General features: G+C 38.4%; 1 pseudogene; it reads left to right on the plus strand.

The window, feature by feature from the left end:
- Nucleotides 1-14934: 14934 nt before the first annotated feature.
- Nucleotides 14935-15572, plus strand: LOC105812993 (annotated as a pseudogene).
- Nucleotides 15573-17511: the final 1939 nt, after the last annotated feature.

Below are 17511 nucleotides of genomic sequence, written 5' to 3' on the forward strand. Positions count from 1 at the left end.
CTCTCATCGACCAGCTAATGGGGTTACAAGGTTTCACTCCCCATGAAACCGACTTTAATAATGGGATGCCAAGGAAAGAACAGTCCTAGCAGGGAAAGGGAGGGAGGGCAGGTGAGGGTATGTGTCTGAGGCTGAGTGACACATCCTATACGAAGTTGATTCATGTCGGAGCAAATCTGGGCAGGGACCAGCTGATTCAGGCAGTTAAGTTATTGCTCTGCCAGTTTAATATTTTGCCATCTGCTAACTGAAGGCTCTACTGCCTGCTGGGTCCTATAAAGACTTTTATTTATTATATTACACATGGCAACATCTGCCACCGGATGAGGCTCTACTCGGCGCCCTAATTAAACAAACACACACTTCAGCGCCGGCAGAGGGCTGGGTCTTGCTGTGAATGAGCCGAACTGTTGCAGGGAGTTAAAAAACTTGGAGTGTCCCATTGCGAGGAGTTTTCCTGAGAAAAATGCAGCATGTGGGGTATTCAGCTCCCTGCTGATGGTCAGTGAAGGCTTACAGCTGATTAAAAGTAGACTGGAAAAATGAATTTAAAAAAAAAAAAAAAAAAAAGCTGGGTTTTCAACTCCTCTAACCTGCTTCACTCCCAAATCGAACTTGAATTTTAGGACTTGGTTTGGCCAGTGGTCAGAATTCCTAGCCTCCTGGTCCTACCGCTCCCTCACACGGGCCCCTGCCAGCTTCACCTTTCAATCTCCTTGTGCACGCTCAGAAACAAGAAGCACTACAGAGGAAGGAAATCAATTTCAACGTTTTCATCCATTTTTTCATGCATGCGTGCGTTCAATAAATATTTATTGAGTGTGTGCTACGTGACCCACACTCCGGCAGGTGAACTGGTAAATAAAATAGACATTTCTGTCTTCATAAAAGCCACATTTGACTAGAATCATGGAGTGGACAAATAAACAAACAAGATAATTACAGATTGTTAGGAGTGCTAGCAAGCAAACGAAGAGGGTGATGTGTGTGTTGGAGAGTGTTAGAAACTGGGCTGGTACCTGGGTGTTATAGTTTCCTATGGCTGCTGTAGCATGTTACCACACACTTAGTGGCTTAAAACAACCCAAACATACTGTCTTATAGTTCTATACTTCAGAAGTCCAACATGGCTAAAATTATTGGGGTAAAATCAAGATGTCAGCAGGGCTGTTCCCTCTGGAAGCTCTAGGAGAGGATCCATTTCCTTGCCTTTTCCAGCTTCTAGAAGCCAACGGTATCCCTTGGCTTGTGGCCCCTGCCACAAAGGCAGCATCTCAAATAGCGTCTCTCTGACTCTGTTTCCATCATCATACTTCTGTCTCTGACTATTTTCTTCTGCCTCTCTCTTCCACTTTTAAGGATTTTTATAGTTCCATTGGACCCAGTCAGATAATCCAGGATGGTCTCCCTATTTCAAGATCAGCTGATTAGTAACATTAATTTCAGCTGCTACCTCAATTCCCCCTTGCCATGTCACCTAACATATCCACAGGTCCTGGGGATTAGGATGTGAACATCTTTAGGGGAGTCATTGTTCTTCCTATCACAATGGGCAAGAAACTACTTTAGATACAGTGGTCTTAGGAGGGCTTCTCTGAGATGTGACAATGAGAAGGGGTTGCAAGCAGAAGGAAAAGGAAGCGCATAGATCTAGAGGCAAGAAAGAATTTGGAGTGGTCCTAGTACTGAAGGGAAACTAGCTATGGGCTCAGGAGAGTCCTAGAGAATTGTGGGCATGGGAAAGGTGGCCCCAGATGAAGCTGAAGAAGTTTTAAAAAAAAGGGTCAGATCATAGAGTCTTGCATGCCTTGCAGAGGCAGCCTGGTGCAAGGATTAAAAGGCCAGACATAGGAAGGGAACTTACTTTCACTTGGCACCTAATTTTTACCTGTCCCAGGACCTTTAAAAACATTATCTCATTTAATTCCTAGAACAAGTACATAAAATATGCATTGTAATTCCCATTTTACAGATGAGAACGTAGTGAGTTGAACGACTAAGTGATAAAGACAGGATGGGAACCCTGAAATATCTGACTCTTAGCCCCAAGCTCTCTCCACCACTCAAGGCTGCGATCTAAATGATTTTGCCTTCTATGCATTTGTGATTATGTAGCCAGGATGCTCTATCTTCCTGTTCCTCTTCCTCCTTTAACTTGATAGGCTGCAGAACCCAAAAATAACATGCAACAGAGTATCCCACTTAACTGTGCTTTACTTGTCACCATTTTATCAAGAGAGTTATGTGAAATTCCTCTTGTCTTCCCTAAAGAAGTTGGAACATTGGTGCGATAGAGCCTGCATGATCTCCAGTCCCACTGGTGAGGGTGCATGTTAGTTGGGCACTGTCTGAGTTGCTGGTACAAAAGACACAAAAAACATAGTGACTTAAACAATATCACTGTCACAGATTGGTCTGGGGGTAAATAGTCTGGGGTAGCCATGGTTCCTCTGTCCTTTGCAATCATCCCAGGATCTGGTTCCTTGTGTTTTATTGTTCCTCTTTCTTCCAGAGTATTGTCCTCATCCACATGGTTGAAGCAGGTTTCCCAGAACCCCATCAAATTCCAGCCAAAGAGGAATTTACAGGAGGGAATGCAAGTATTTTCCTTTTAAACGCTGTGACTTTAAGTTGCATGCATCACTTCTGTCCACACACCATTGGCAGTAACTTAGTTACATGTCACACACAGTTGCAAGAGAAGCAGGGAAATGCAGTCTCTATCTGGATGGTCATGAGTTCAGCTAAAGCTTGGGAGGTTCTACTAACAGGAAGGATAAAATAAATACTGGAGTACAATTAGCCCTCTGCCACAGGGATGACTGTCCTTTTGGTTCATTGAAAGCCTAAGTATTCTTTGCCCATTTGGTATTGTTTTAAAAAATTTAGAGGGAATAAATTTTTTTTTTTTTTTTTTTAGACAGAGTCTCACTCTCTTGCCTGGGGCGAGTGCCATGGTGTCAGCCTAGCTCACAGCAACCTCAAACTCCTGGGCTCAAGCAATCCTACTGCCTCAGCCTCCTGAGTAGCTGGGACTACAGGCATGTGCCACCATGCCTGGCTAATTTTTTCTATATAGATTTTTAGTTGTCCAAGTAATTTCTTTCTATTTTTAGTAGAGACGAGGTCTCGCTCTTGCTCAGGCTGGTCTCGAACTCCTGAGCTCAAACGATCTACCCGCCTCGGCCTCCCAGAGTGCTAGGATTACAGGCGTGAGCCACCGCGCCCGGTCGGGAATAAATTTTTATTGTCCAGGAAAGAGAACTAAATTAATTCCTTTTTTGTTTCAGGGACTGAAAGTAAAAATAGCCTGATCCTGGGTAGATCTCACTCACCTCCTGTCCTTGAAAAAGGCATAGGGGTTGTGGGAGCCATAGTGAATAAATAAACAAACCTCATCTGGAACAGGAGCTCTGAAGAGAGGTTACCCTGGTATTACCAGGCTGCGCTGCAACCCAGCCCAGCGGTGCTGGCTTTGTGTTCGACAGCGCCATCTAGTGTCAGTAAATAACACTAACAGGCTGACAAATACCAGAGCTTTTCCCTAATTGGGAGCACAAGTTGTGAGGGCCTCTTAGCTACACAAGAACCCTGGAACTTGGGAGGAAAATCCCAGTAAGGTAATTCAAGGCTTCTGGCCAACCCAGAATCTGGTAAATCAAGTAATTTGGACTTACATTTGGGGGGAAAAATTAAAAACATGTGACAGTACTTGCTCTTGAGGTATTTGTGGAAATGCTTACTCTGTCAATAAACAAAAGAGATAAAAATTTTAAAAATCCCCTAAATGTCTCCTCAAACATGCTACAGAAGCCTGGGCCGATAAAATGCCAAAGATCTGGCTTATAAGAATGCAGAGAAACTCATGAGGAGCCAAGGTGACCCACTAAAGCAACTGCAAGTGCAATTTTCGAACAAAACCTCCTTTAGTGGTTGTTTGCCTAAGGTAACCGAAGGGCTGCAGCAGGCCCAATGAGGAAAGGACTTGCGGCCACAGGGGCAGATATTGACCACAGCAGTCACCTGACGATCACATAAGCTTATGGCCCGTTCTCCATTTGTTCCTGTCTCCCCACCTAAGTTTAAATTTATCGAACATTTCTGAATGGCTCCTTTTAGTCTCGCATTTTGTACGTGTATATGGAGGGTGAGGAACTGGGGGTTGCCTAGGAGGGATGGAGAAGGATGAAGCAGAGATAACTGAGGCAATTGTCCTTGCTGCCAGATTACAGTTTTTAGGAAAATCTGCACAAATGCCTATAAATGAAATTCAGGGACCTCAAATGCTTCATCTGTGAACTCAATGAGTACTCCAACAGCTGGTATAAATTACATGTTGTAAGAACCCAGGGAAGCAAAAACCTAAGCTTGGCTCTGTGGCTCCTGGTTCGTGTCTCTGAGGAAGCAGCGCTTGAGGTAGGTGTTGAAGGAAAGCAGGGATTTTGATGAGCAGAGTTTGGGCAGAAGTGCAGGAGAGTTGTGTGCAAGAGAGTGTGTGCAAGGTCTCTCTGAGCCTTTATCTCCAACTCAGTGAAGTGGGTTACAAAGTTATTGTTCAGGTCACAAACAATGTTTGTAGAATACTCAGGACAGTGTATGGCATACAAAGCTACCAAGTGATTATGATTAAAACAACAACCTATCATTGACTGTAGCAAGGTTGGGAATACAAATCTGAGATTCCCACCTGAAGCCAGTTCTTTTGAAGGGAAGCAAAGTAGGTGGTGTCCCCTGGCTCCTAACCGAAGCAAATGAAAACCCTCTCTGCCTTAAAGTGGGCCAACAGGATTTCCATAGATTAAGATCAAACTTCTACGAGCTCACAATCAAAGACCAGCAAATTCACTAGGAAATAAGCCATCATGAACAAGAATTAGCAGAAATAATAAACAACATACTTTTACCGCTACCAACTTCAGATCTTGGAACCATCGAAATAACCAGATATATAACATAAAATAATCGTGATTAAAATGTTTATTTAAACAAATAAAACATGGAATTAGAAAAATGAGAAAGTAATCAAAGATTATTTTTTAAATGATGATACATAGTTAAAAAAGAGCCAAATAAAAATTTTAGAAATCAAATATACAACTGTTGAAGTCAAAAACTCAATTCAGATAAAAAGTAGAAGAAAAGAGAATTAAAACTTAAAGATATTTCTAAAGAAATTATCCAGAATACAACACAAATAGACAAGAAGATTAAAACTATTAAAGAGAGATTAAAAACTATTAAGGACAGAAAGAGACACACTATTTAATATGTGCTTAATATATTAGACATAATATCAGGAGAGAATAAAGAGACTGTCTCAGAGGAGATATTTAAAGTTACAATAGGTGGGAATTTTAGAGAAATGGTAAAATACAATCTTGCACTGCGTAATAATGTTTTGGTCAATGACAGACCACATCCAACAGTGGCTCTGTAAAATTATAATACCGTATTTTTACTGTATCTTTTCTATAGTTAGATATATTTAAATACACAGATACTTACCATTGTGTTTAAATTCAGTACAGTAACAAGCTGTACAGGTGTGTAGCCTCCAGGGGTGAGGAACCTGCAGTGTTAAGGCCACATGTGGCCATAAGTGCAGATGGCCACACTTAAAGACCTAGAAGGCCACAGGTTCCCCACCCCTGTAAGTACACTCTGATGTTCACACAAAGACAAAATCACCTAATGATGTACTTCCCAGAATGTATCTCCATTGTTAAGCGACACATGACTACATATAAATCTTCAGATACAAGCACAACATATATTAGCAAGATGAGTAAAAAGAAGTCCATACCAAAACATATTGCAATGAAACCACCGAACATCAAAGACAGAGAAGATCTAAAAGCTCCCACAGGAAAAAGACAGGTTCCCCTCAAAAGAGCAACATTTAGATCATCATTTGAGTTTTTAGACAGAGCAATAAAAGCCAGAAAACTCTGGAATAATATCTTCAAAATTCTAAGAGAAAACAACCATCATTCTAGAACTGTGCATCAGGCAAGATATACCTTTTAAGAATGAGTGTGATATGACATTTCCATATAAACAAAAACTGAGAAATTTTATTACCAACATATTTCCACTAAAAGAATTTCAAAGGCAATAGAAAAAGGGAAATGGCCCAGAAGGAAGGTCTCAGGTGCAAGAAAAATAGTTAGCAAATAAACTCATAAACTGGAAGGTAAGTTTAAAACATTATCTATATAAAATATTAATAATAATCTGATTTGCGAGGGTTTTTGAAAAAGACAAAATTAAAACTAATGATAACATTAACATTTAGGTCAAGAGTAAGCCATTGATATTAAAACATTATAAAGTCCTTATGTTGTTTGGAAGGGGAAGTTAAGATAGTTATAGACTTTTTTTTTTTTTTTTAAGAAACAGGGTGTCACTCTGTCACCCAGACTGGAGTGCAGTGATGTGACCATAGCTCACTGCAACCTCAAAATCCTGGGCTCAAGTAATCCTCCCACCTCAGCCTCCTGAGTAGCTGGGACTATATGTGCATACCACCATGCCCAGCTAATGTTTGTTTGTTTGTTTGTTTGTTTATTTAGTTATTTAAGAGATGGAGTCATGCTATATTGCCCAGGCTGGTCTCAAACTCCTTGCCCCAAGCAATCCTCCCACCTCGGCCTCCCAAAGACTTTCAATTTTGTTAGATATACACAGTAAAATTTCAATAAAAAATAATAGAAAGGGGGTTTTTAACTTTTGAAATTTTTGGAATTTGGGGAATTTTAATTTTTGAATTGTTAAGTTTCAATTTTAGAATTTTAAAATGTCATACCAGTAGGGGAAAAAACAGAATATGAAAACAAAAAAATAACAAAAACTTCAATTCAAAGAAAGGAGAGACTACAACCACAGGAAAAAAATAGGGTAAATCTTAGAAACCACATGGAATGAAAAAAGCAAGTCCCAAAATATTATTTATGGTACGATATCATTTTTACAAAGCTCAAAAGCAAACAAAACAAATATATATACATATATAAACACATTTGTAATGAAGCTAATAAAGCAAAGAAAGGGAATGACAAACACAATACAGGATGGTATGATAGATTCCTGCATAGGGAAGGGATGGGGGATGGGAGAGGTAATTCAAACCCAGATAGATCCTGCAGAATTAGTAATTTTAATTAATAATTTAGACAATGATTTCTTGGAGCTTCATTTTGCTAATATGCTTTGTAACTCACATATATCACATACATTCTTTTGTGTGTTTAAAATATTGCATTTAAAAATATCTAAAAATAAATTAAACAAATAAAACAATAGGAGGATAAGTTTCCTGAGGACAAGAGCAAAACCAAAGCTTTTCTGTATCCCGTTTGTTGTGCACACAGTGGGCCCTCAACAAATACCTGCTTACATTACAGCCAGGGAATTGGTTTGCCTTAGTGCATCACAAAAGGATGAAGAAAACCAAGGCTTCTCAAAAGCAAATGTCAGTGGAGCAGACGAAGGACTAAATTATATGATAATACAGCATATAATATAGTATAATCATGATACAGGTAATAATAACAGAAAAACAAATCCGTTTTCAGCCATGAATTATACTGTCTCTGTGGCTCCAGGCAAGAAGCATGCCTATAGCTACCCTAGGCTTCATGTTGTTAAATCATGATGGATGATCCCATAAGGAACCAAACAAGATCAGTGGAATTCATTCATTTGCCTGGTGACCTGGGAACTCTTTCATTTCCCCTCAGATCTGACTGCCTCCTCCCATTACTGGAGGCAGCAGATGGTTCACACCACACAGACTAACAATGAAGTGGGAGAGGACCCAGGATCACAAAGCCAGCGCCTCCGATCCAGCCACAAAGGTTAGAAAACAAGCCTCTCTCACATCCAGTCCAAATGAGCAGCAGGGTGGTTGGGGGCAGGGTACGAGGCTTCCGGAATCAAATCTTACGTCTGCAACTGCTGGTTATGTGCCTGGGAATGGATTCTTTTGCCTGCGCAAGGCTCAGTTTTTGCATTAGGAGAATGGGAATAATAATGTGTAATTCAAGGATTATTGGCAAGACATCAGCTTGCACCAGGTCTAACACATAGTAGGTGCTCCCAAAATGTTTCCTTTTCGTAGTAAGTTCCTGCCACATCTTCACCTCTGACCCTCATCTTTTAAATAAAGAAGAGATTGCAATCATGAGTAACAGAGGGGGGAAAATGCTATTTAAAACTACTGACTACAGCTGCTTCTGTCCCTAGGGAAGAGACATGAGTTCTCTCCAGACTAAATATTAATATGTTTTCTTTAGCAAAAACTTTGATAGGCAGCTTTGGTTGTAAATGTGGGGGCCCCCAGGACACAGTTTACAAGGACACAGTGAAACAAAGAAGTGGTGGAACAGCTCTACAATGGAAAAATGAACAGAGGTGCTAGGGTTTGGCAGCACGCTGGGAAGGGGTGATAAGAGGACACACGTTGCAAGAGCAACCCCCATCTCCACCTGACAACTCACCCTGTTCTCTTCCCCTGCATTATTTCTTTCATTGGAAATTATCAGCATCTTTCACAGAATCTTACATAGATTCTACGTATTTGTTTCATGTCTCTCTTGCCTCAAGAATGTACGCTCCACAAGGGCAGAATCTACGTTCGGTGTATTCACTGCTGTTTCCCCAGAGCCCAGAAGAACGCATGGAAAATAAGAGGTATACAATATATTTGTCTTCGGTAGATAATTAAGAGGAGAATTTGGAGGAATTTTGAAGCTGAATTGCAACTCAATGAGAATAAGTAACTATTGTTTTAAGTCTGAATTTAGGGGTTGTTTGTTGTGTGGCATTAACATAGTAATAGCTGACTGATACAAACAGCAATATTGGCTGGTTCAGATATGACAAAAAATCACATCAAAGTTGTGTGACTGACTGAGGTGTTGGGCTCAGATCATCCTGGACTTAATCCTGCCCCACCATTGTTTCCTCCTGAGCCTTTGTTTCCTCCTCTGTAAGGAATAAATCCTCCTTCCAGAGGAATAAAGTGACACCTTCTTCACAGATATCTATGTGAATTAAAACACCACTTTTTCTTATAATAAGCACTCAATAAATGGTAGCCATTATTTTCTTGATAACAATTCTGTTGTTTGATGAGTCCTCTGTGTAAAGTCAATTCTGCTAAAAAATGAATGTAAGATTTTTATCCTATACATATTATTGTGGATTACACATCTTGAAGTTAAAGATGTGTAATTCATGATAATATTTTTCTAATAAATAAGCAAAGTAAAATTAATTATAACACTCAAAGCTTGTGAGGCAAAATGGTTATTCTCATTCATTGAAAATAGGTATAACTTCTCTTTTTTGAAAAGAAATAGGACCATATTTTATTTAGAACCCAAAAAGTCTTTAGGCATTTTGACTTGATATCCACCTTCTAGAATTTATATTAAAGGAACTATTGTAAATATTTTTTTACAAAAACCCTTTATGAATGCAGATATTTACTGAGGCATAATTGATTACATTTTACTTTTTATTCAGAAGTAGAAAGTCACCAGAAAATGTCATTCTCACCCAAATAACCAGAACAAATTAGACAAACTATAAAACTGGTTTTTAATAAACCATTAAGGGAGCTAAAAAACAGAGAAATCCAAAGGAACTAAACCCCATAAAGTGAGGATCATTTTAGAGGACAGAAGAGATTTACCACTGACATTATCGCTGGCAGAACTACAGGAAGAAGAAGGGCAATGTACAAGGTAAGGAGAAAACAGCCAAACTTCTACCAAACTCATAGTGGCCATTTGTAGCCTGTCACAATGGATTAGGATCCCAAAGAGTCAGAGAAGAAGAAGTGAGAGAGTTCTTCCTCATGCATACGGGGGCTCCACAAAGCACAAGGCAGCTGTTTTCTAAAATGGGGAGGGAAAACTATTATAGTTAGGCTAGAAGAATTGAGATAAATCCACCAGGTAAATCTTGATGGGCAGGGCAGCAGAGATGCCCAAAGCACTATTATTTTCACCTACCAAAGCCTAGAGGAGGGGCAGGAGGAGTAAGAGAACCTCCTTCAAAGCATTCTGGACTTCACAGGGGGTAAAAATGTCTCCTTCAGAATACCCAAGAGCAGAGCATCGGGGCTAAAATAGATCTCACAGTGTTCAGAAAGCAAGGATAGGGGACTGGAGAGCCAGGAGAGCTCTCCAATGACCCAAGCTATAACACTTGGTAAGTCCCAAAGGTGGTGGCTCAATCTTGGATCACAGGCAGTTTTTTAGAATCTCACACATGCTTAGATCCAAGGGCCTGATGGAGAGAAAGTTCTGATCCCATCATCAAAGTATTTGGAGCCAGTGGTGAACCAAATAAAACAAAAGCTGCAATAAAGTCCAGACTGAGCTCAACTACAGCCAGACAGATCAGCTCTCACTCTAATTTTTTAAAAAATCATGCTTTTTTGAAGGTAAATATTTTTTACTTTAGTCTCTAATGCTCTTTTACTCAGAATTTTCAACATACAATCAAACATTAGAAGATACATTAATAATATTTTTAAAAAGACAAAAAAAAATGTGGCCCACAGTTAAAAGAGGAAATAATCAATAGAAACAGACCCAGAAATGACCCAGATGTTAGAATTACTAGACGGAGACTTTAAAATAGCTATAATAAAATTGCTAAAAATCTAATGGAACATGTTCACCATGAAATATCAGAAATGTTAGAAGGAAATCAAAAGGAATAATTAGAAATGAAAAATACAATATTATAAATGGGTAACTTATTAGATGAGCTTAATAGCAAAGTGGGGGAAAAAAACAGAGGAAAGTATCAGGAACTAAGAGGTAGATCAATTGAGAGTTTCCAAATTGAAATGCGAAAAGAAAAAACAGAAAAAATCAGAGTAGAATATTCAAAATCTGTGGGAGAGTATTTAAATGAGTCTAACTTGATAACAAGCAGTGTTACAGAAGTCCCAGAAGGAGAAGAAGAAAAAATGGGACAAATGATATATTTGAAGTAATAATATAAATAGCTGAGAACACTCCAAAATGAATGAAAGATATAAACATTTGATCCATGCATCTCAGTGAACCCCAAACAAGATAAATATAAGCAAAACTACACCTAGACACATGACAGTTAAAATCATGAAAAACAATAATAAAGAACAAATCTATGAAGCAACGAGAGCAAAATGACACATTATATAAAGGAGGGAAAAAACTAAATGACGGCTGACTTTTCATTGGAAGCTATAATAAAGAAGCCAAAAACCAATTAAATGGTGTCTTTAAAGTACTAAAAGAACAAAAATAGAAGCAGAGAATTTTATATCTAGCAAAAATATCCCTCAAAAAAGAAGATGAAATAGAGAGAGAGACAAAAGCTGAGATACTTGCAGAAAGAAGTTCTGTGCTATTTTCAAGAAACATGATTTTATTATAAAGATACAGAAGAAAGTAAAAGCATTAAAAAATCTATAAAAACTCTAAAAATAAGAAATATGGTATGACTATGTTATTATCAGATAAAGTAGCCTTTAAGACAGAGTACTGCTAGAGATTAAGGACATCTCAAAATGATAAAAAGATCGATTCATCAAGAAGACAAAACAATCATAAATATCTATATAGCTAATAACAGAAATATGAAATTCATGAAGAAAAAACTGACAGAACTGCAAGGAGAAATAAACAAATTTACAATCACAGTTGGAGAATATATACCCTCTTGGTATAGGCTTAGCATCCCTTACCCAAAATGCTTGAGAACTGAAATGTTTCAGATTTTTATTTTTTCAGATTTTGGAATATTTGCATTATATTTACTGATTGAGAACCCCCAAACTGAAAATCCAAAACCCAAAATGCTCCAATGAGTATTTCCTTTGAGCATGACCTTTCAGACCATGTTGGTGCTCAAAAAGTTTTGGATTTGGGAGCATTTCAGGTTTCAGATTTTTGGATTAGGGATGCTCAATCTCAAGCAGACAAAAGATTCAGTAAAAATAAAGACTATTTGAACAACTCTATCAACCAAATTGGCATAGCGTTATAGAATATTATATCCAACAATTGCAGAAAACACATTCTTTTAAAGTGTACATGGTCTATTCAGCAAAATGGACCATATTCTGTGCCATATAAAAGTTTTAATAAATATCAAAGAATGAAATCACATAAAGCAGAGGTCCCCAACCTTTTTGGTACCAGAGACTGGTTTCATGGAGGACAACTTTTCCACAGACCAGAGGGAGGTGGGCGGGGATGGTTTGGGGATGATTCAAGTGCATTACATTTATTGTGCAGCCAAACCTCTCTGCTAATGGTAATCTGCATTTGCAGCTGCTCATCAGCACTAGCATCACCGCCTCAGCTCCACCTCAGATCATCAGGCACTGGATTCTCATAAGGAGCGTGCAACCTCGATCCCTTGCATGCGCAGTTTACAATAGGATTCGCACTCCTATGAGAATCTAATGCCGCTGCTGATCTTGACAGGAGGCGGAGCTTATGTGGTGATGCGAGTGATGGGGAGCAGCTGTAAATAAAGATGAAGCTTTGTTCACCTTACCCACCTCCTGCTGCACAGCCTGGTCCCTAACAGGCCACGGTCCAGTACTGGTCCATGGCCTGGGGTTGGGGACTGCAGATATAAAGTAACACAATAGAATAAAATCGTTAACAATAAGATATCTAGAAAATTCCCCAAGTATTGGGAAATAAAACAATACTCTCCTAAATAACCCATGGATCAAAGAATAAATCACAAAGAAATCAGAAAATATTTTGACCTGAATAATAATGAAAATATAGGAAAATTTGTGGGATAAAGGCAAGTCAGTGCTTAGAGGAAAATTTATGACTTTAAATACTTATATTTCAGAAGAAATGCATGAAATTGACTATCTAAGCTTCGACATAAGAAGCTAGGAAAAGAAGAATAAGGTAAATCTAAAGTAAGTAAAAGAAAAGAAAAAACTAAAAATAAAGTGGCAATACAAAGTCTTAACAACAATGAAAGAAAAAAGGGAAAACACCAACCTCAAGAATAATGATGGAACGTTACTATAGATCCTACAAATGTTAAAAGAAATCATAAAGGAATATGAAAACAACATTATGCCAATAATTCAACAATTTATATTAAATAAAATCACAAATTACTAACACTGAAGACATAATAAATGTGTATCTATTAAAGAAATTAAATATGTAAGATCTTCCTACAAAGAAAACGTTAGGCATATATGGTTAACTAGTGTTAATAAATTCTACAAAACATTTAAGGGAGAAATAATATCAATTTTGCACAAACTCAGAATATAGAGGACGAAATATCATTTCCCAGCCTCATCTATAAGGCTAGCATAACTCTAATACCAAAATCTGCCAAAGATGTTACAAGGAAAAAAATAACAGGCCAGTCTCTCATGAACACAGACACAAAAATTCTAGACAAAATATTAGCAAATGAATTCAGCAAATATAAAAAGGATAATACATCGTGACCAAGTAGGGTTTATTTCAGGAAAGCAAGGTTAGTTTAACATGAAAAGCAATCAGTGTAATTCATCACACTAATAGAATAAAAGAGGAAAAAACCATTTGTTCATTTCAAATATGCAGAAAAAGTATTTGAGAAAAATCACCAGTCCTTCATGATAAAAGCACTCAGTGAAACTAGGAATAGACGTGAACGTCTCCAATATGATAAAGTTCATCTATGAAAAACCTACAGTTAATATTGTGATTACTGACAACACATTAAATAAACCCTTTTTCTCCTAAAATCAGCAACAAGGAAAAGATGTCCACTCTCTTAAGCTGAATTTAATATTTACCAAAATTCCTAGCCAGGACATAAGGCAAGTAAAAGAAATAAATAGCATAAAGTTGGAAAAGAAGATGTAAACTGTCATTATTTTCAAAAGTATAATTTGTCTAAAACCTGGAAGAAAAACTAACATCCAAAAATAATGGCTCCTTTGAGTAAATTTTGGTGAATGTATTCAACAGAGTATTTTGTAGTCATTTAGAATGAGATTCTATAAAGAGTGCTAATAAAATGAGAAAATGTTTGCTAAAACCAGCTGTAAAAGACATTTTACAGGAATTCTGGGGAAATATGGAGTTGTTGTCAAATAAATGTCAAAAAATTTATTTTTGACTCTGTTAGCATCAATGCTGCTATATGGTTATATGGAATTTTATATTTTAAAAAATGCATTCTTAATAATTTAGGGGAAAGTTTTCAGCGTCAGCACTACTGACATTTGGGACCAGATAATTCTTTGTGGTGGAGGGGGCCGTCCTGTGCATCACAGGGTGTTTAGTAGCATCCCTGGTCTCTACCCACTAGATGCCAGTAGCACACTTCCATGTACTTGTAACAGCCAAAACAGTCTCCAGACATTGCCAAAATTTCTCTTGGTGGGTAAGGGTGTCAAAATCACCCTCAGTTGAACCCCACTGATTTAGGGTTTAATATCATGATGTCTGTAGTTTATTTTAAACCACTTCAGAAGAAAAGAAACACAGACAAAAGAAATATGACAAATATTAGTGTTAATTCTAAGTGATGAATACATGGGTGTTTATTACAGTATTCTATCTTATTTGCTGTATGTTCAAAAGTTTCATAATAAAAGTCAAAATAATTTTAAGATGCCACAGGTGGAAAACACAATACTCACAATTGCATGTGCGGTAGGATTATAAATAATATAAAATTATGTCTACAAAAACTACTCAAAGAAATATGTTCAAAGGGAGTGAGTCTTCACTGTGGTGTGCACCAGCCCCTCCAGCGACCGCGGGGACCACACAGGTAGGCTGGTTGTGGACATGGCAAGAGGTGCCGCTGCCATAGCCAACTGCATTCGCACTGAGGAGCGGATCGAACGTCTCCAGGCATCTTTTGTGCTTCACCAGCTGTATAATGAATCCCAGTATGAAGCAGAAGCAAGAAGAAATCAAAGAGAATGTAAAGAATAGTCCTGTCCCAAGAGAACTCTGAAGATGATTCAGCCTTCAACAGCCGGACCCCTTGTTGGAAGAGAAAATGAGTTGGCTACAGGATTATCCAACAGGAAACATTCGAATGATCAGTTAACGAATAGAACTTTCAGTTCTGGACTTGTTATTGGCCCAGAATATAGTGAAAATAAAAATCTTGGAGGAGTCACTCAAGAAGCATTTGATTATATGATTTAAAAAACAAAAAAACAAACAAAAAAAAAAACCCATCCTCTCAATTTTGGAAAGAAGTGCCAGAAATACAAAGGAAGTCCCTCTATTAATAAGCACTTCAGGAAAATGAGAAACTTTATAAAGAAATTGAACAAAAGGACAATGAAACTGCTCGCCTGAAGAAGCGGAATAAAGAATGGGCACAAGTGGCAGAACATGCACGATATGTGGCGAAGGAAATAGAGACTGAATGATGAGCCTCTGGGTAACTCTGAGTCACCGGATAGTCAGGAATTTGTTTCTGAAGAGGAAACTGGTGAGAATTCTGAAGGAACTGTACCTTGCTCTGCAGATGCAAAACCGTGTATGAAATTCACTCGTATTTGACTCCTGAGAAATGCACTGCCAAAGTGTACCTCTACTATACTTCTTTGTGGCAAAGTACATAACTACACAATGCAAACTCCAGACTTCCTTGTTTGAATCTTGGAATTAAAACACAAATACTATGTATTTGTAATTTATGATGTTTTATGTAAACAGCATTTTCTCAACTGTCAGAAATGACTTGTGTATATGACTAAATAAACTTCAGTCTCCTATTAAAAAAAGAGAGAAATATATTCAAGGGGTTGTGAATGAGTTAGAGTGTCGTTCATGGTTGATTTCCTTTCCTGGATTTTAAAATAATCTATAATTATATGCTTTTATATTGAAAAAATGGGCAAATCTAAGTGTTGAAATGCAATATTATTAATCATTCGTGGTCTAATATTAGAAGAGAATTAGCAGTAAACACAGCAGGGCCAGGAAATTTGCAGATTCCAGTCCCTCTTCCATTCACTGCAAAGAAAACATGGAAAGGCAGAATGGCTTTGAATGGGCATACATCTGCATAATGACTTTCCTTTGTTCTTTTCTTGCTGGCTAATTGAGTAACTTGTTTAAAAAAAACATGCCTTCAGACTTCACACCAGATTAAAGCCCTTTGTAAATAAAATTATAGTTGGGAATATGCTTCCCCTAGCTGGTAAATAAATTTAGGAATTTTGAGATTTGGCACTGCAATGCCAAGACGGCTAAGTAAATCTCAAATTCTTCCACATTTACAAATAAATGCCAAGGAGCACCAAATGCCAAGAGATCAGAAAACAAAAAGAACTCACCTCACCCTCTGAATCAGAACAATCCCACCTGAATCAAAACATCCCACCTGAAAAGTAGTCCCTTTCTCTCCTACCCCATTGTATACATATGGATGTCACTGATGTCATAGTTGGCTGGGGTATCACCTGGTTCCTATGCTGAGGACAGTAAAATCTCTTAGGGTTCCATGGCCGTCTCTTTCTCCTGAATTCATGCCTTTACCCATCTCTCCATGAGAGCCTCCTTTGGTACCAGACATTTTTCTAATCACTGGCATTACAATAGTGAACAAAACAAAACAAAAAACGCCTGTCTTCAGAGAGTTTATTTTTTAATAGATTCTTATTTAATTGTCTCCAAGATCCTAGAGTTGTGACCACAGGCAGAGGATGGATGCTGTCATGGAGTTAGGTTGTTTGGGCAGTGCACCTGTTCTTCACATAAGGATAAAAATCTTCATCTGATTTCAGACACAGAATAGTCACAGTCATGGACCATTTTAGGAAATGCTGACCAGGAAGGAGCACAAGTGCCCTTGAACCTTTCTGAACCGAATCGGTATCTGCCTAGGAGATGAGGAAGCTGAATGTGGTCACACTGAGATGGGAGGGAAGGTGACTGCCCTGGGGAGTTTGGGGGGAGGGCACCGCTCCACCCATGATGTCCTTGTCTCTCAGGACGGCCAGCCTCTTGTCCCATAACTCACGGATCAAGAAAGTAGGGTGTGGGATCAGAGGAGCCCTCCAAGATAGGTGGCTTCAGTTTAAATATCAGCTCTGCCACTTACGTATTGTGTTTCACTGGACAAAGTACTCGACTTCCCTGCCTCAATTTCCTCATCTGTAAGGGAGGAGAACAAGAATACTTCACAGAGCTGCTGGGAGGGGTAAGTGGATGTTTCATGGGAAGCAGTAAGCACAGTGCCTATCACATAGTAAACACTCCACAAACCTTAGCTATTTCCCACTCATGTAGTGAAGTGTGTTAATGGAAAAAAACAAACCCTGTAAAATATTTTAAAGAGGTTTACTCTGAGCCAAATATGAGTGACCACAGCCTGAGGAGACGTAGTCTCAAGAGGTCCTGAGAAAGTGTGCCCCAGGCAACTGGGTTACAGTCTGGCCTTATACATGTTGGGGAGACAGGAATTGCAGGTAAAATCATAACTCGATACATGGAA

Source organism: Propithecus coquereli, unplaced genomic scaffold (assembly GCF_000956105.1).
Source record: "Propithecus coquereli isolate 6110/MARCELLA unplaced genomic scaffold, Pcoq_1.0 Scaffold27, whole genome shotgun sequence".
Taxonomy (NCBI): Eukaryota; Metazoa; Chordata; class Mammalia; order Primates; family Indriidae; genus Propithecus; species Propithecus coquereli.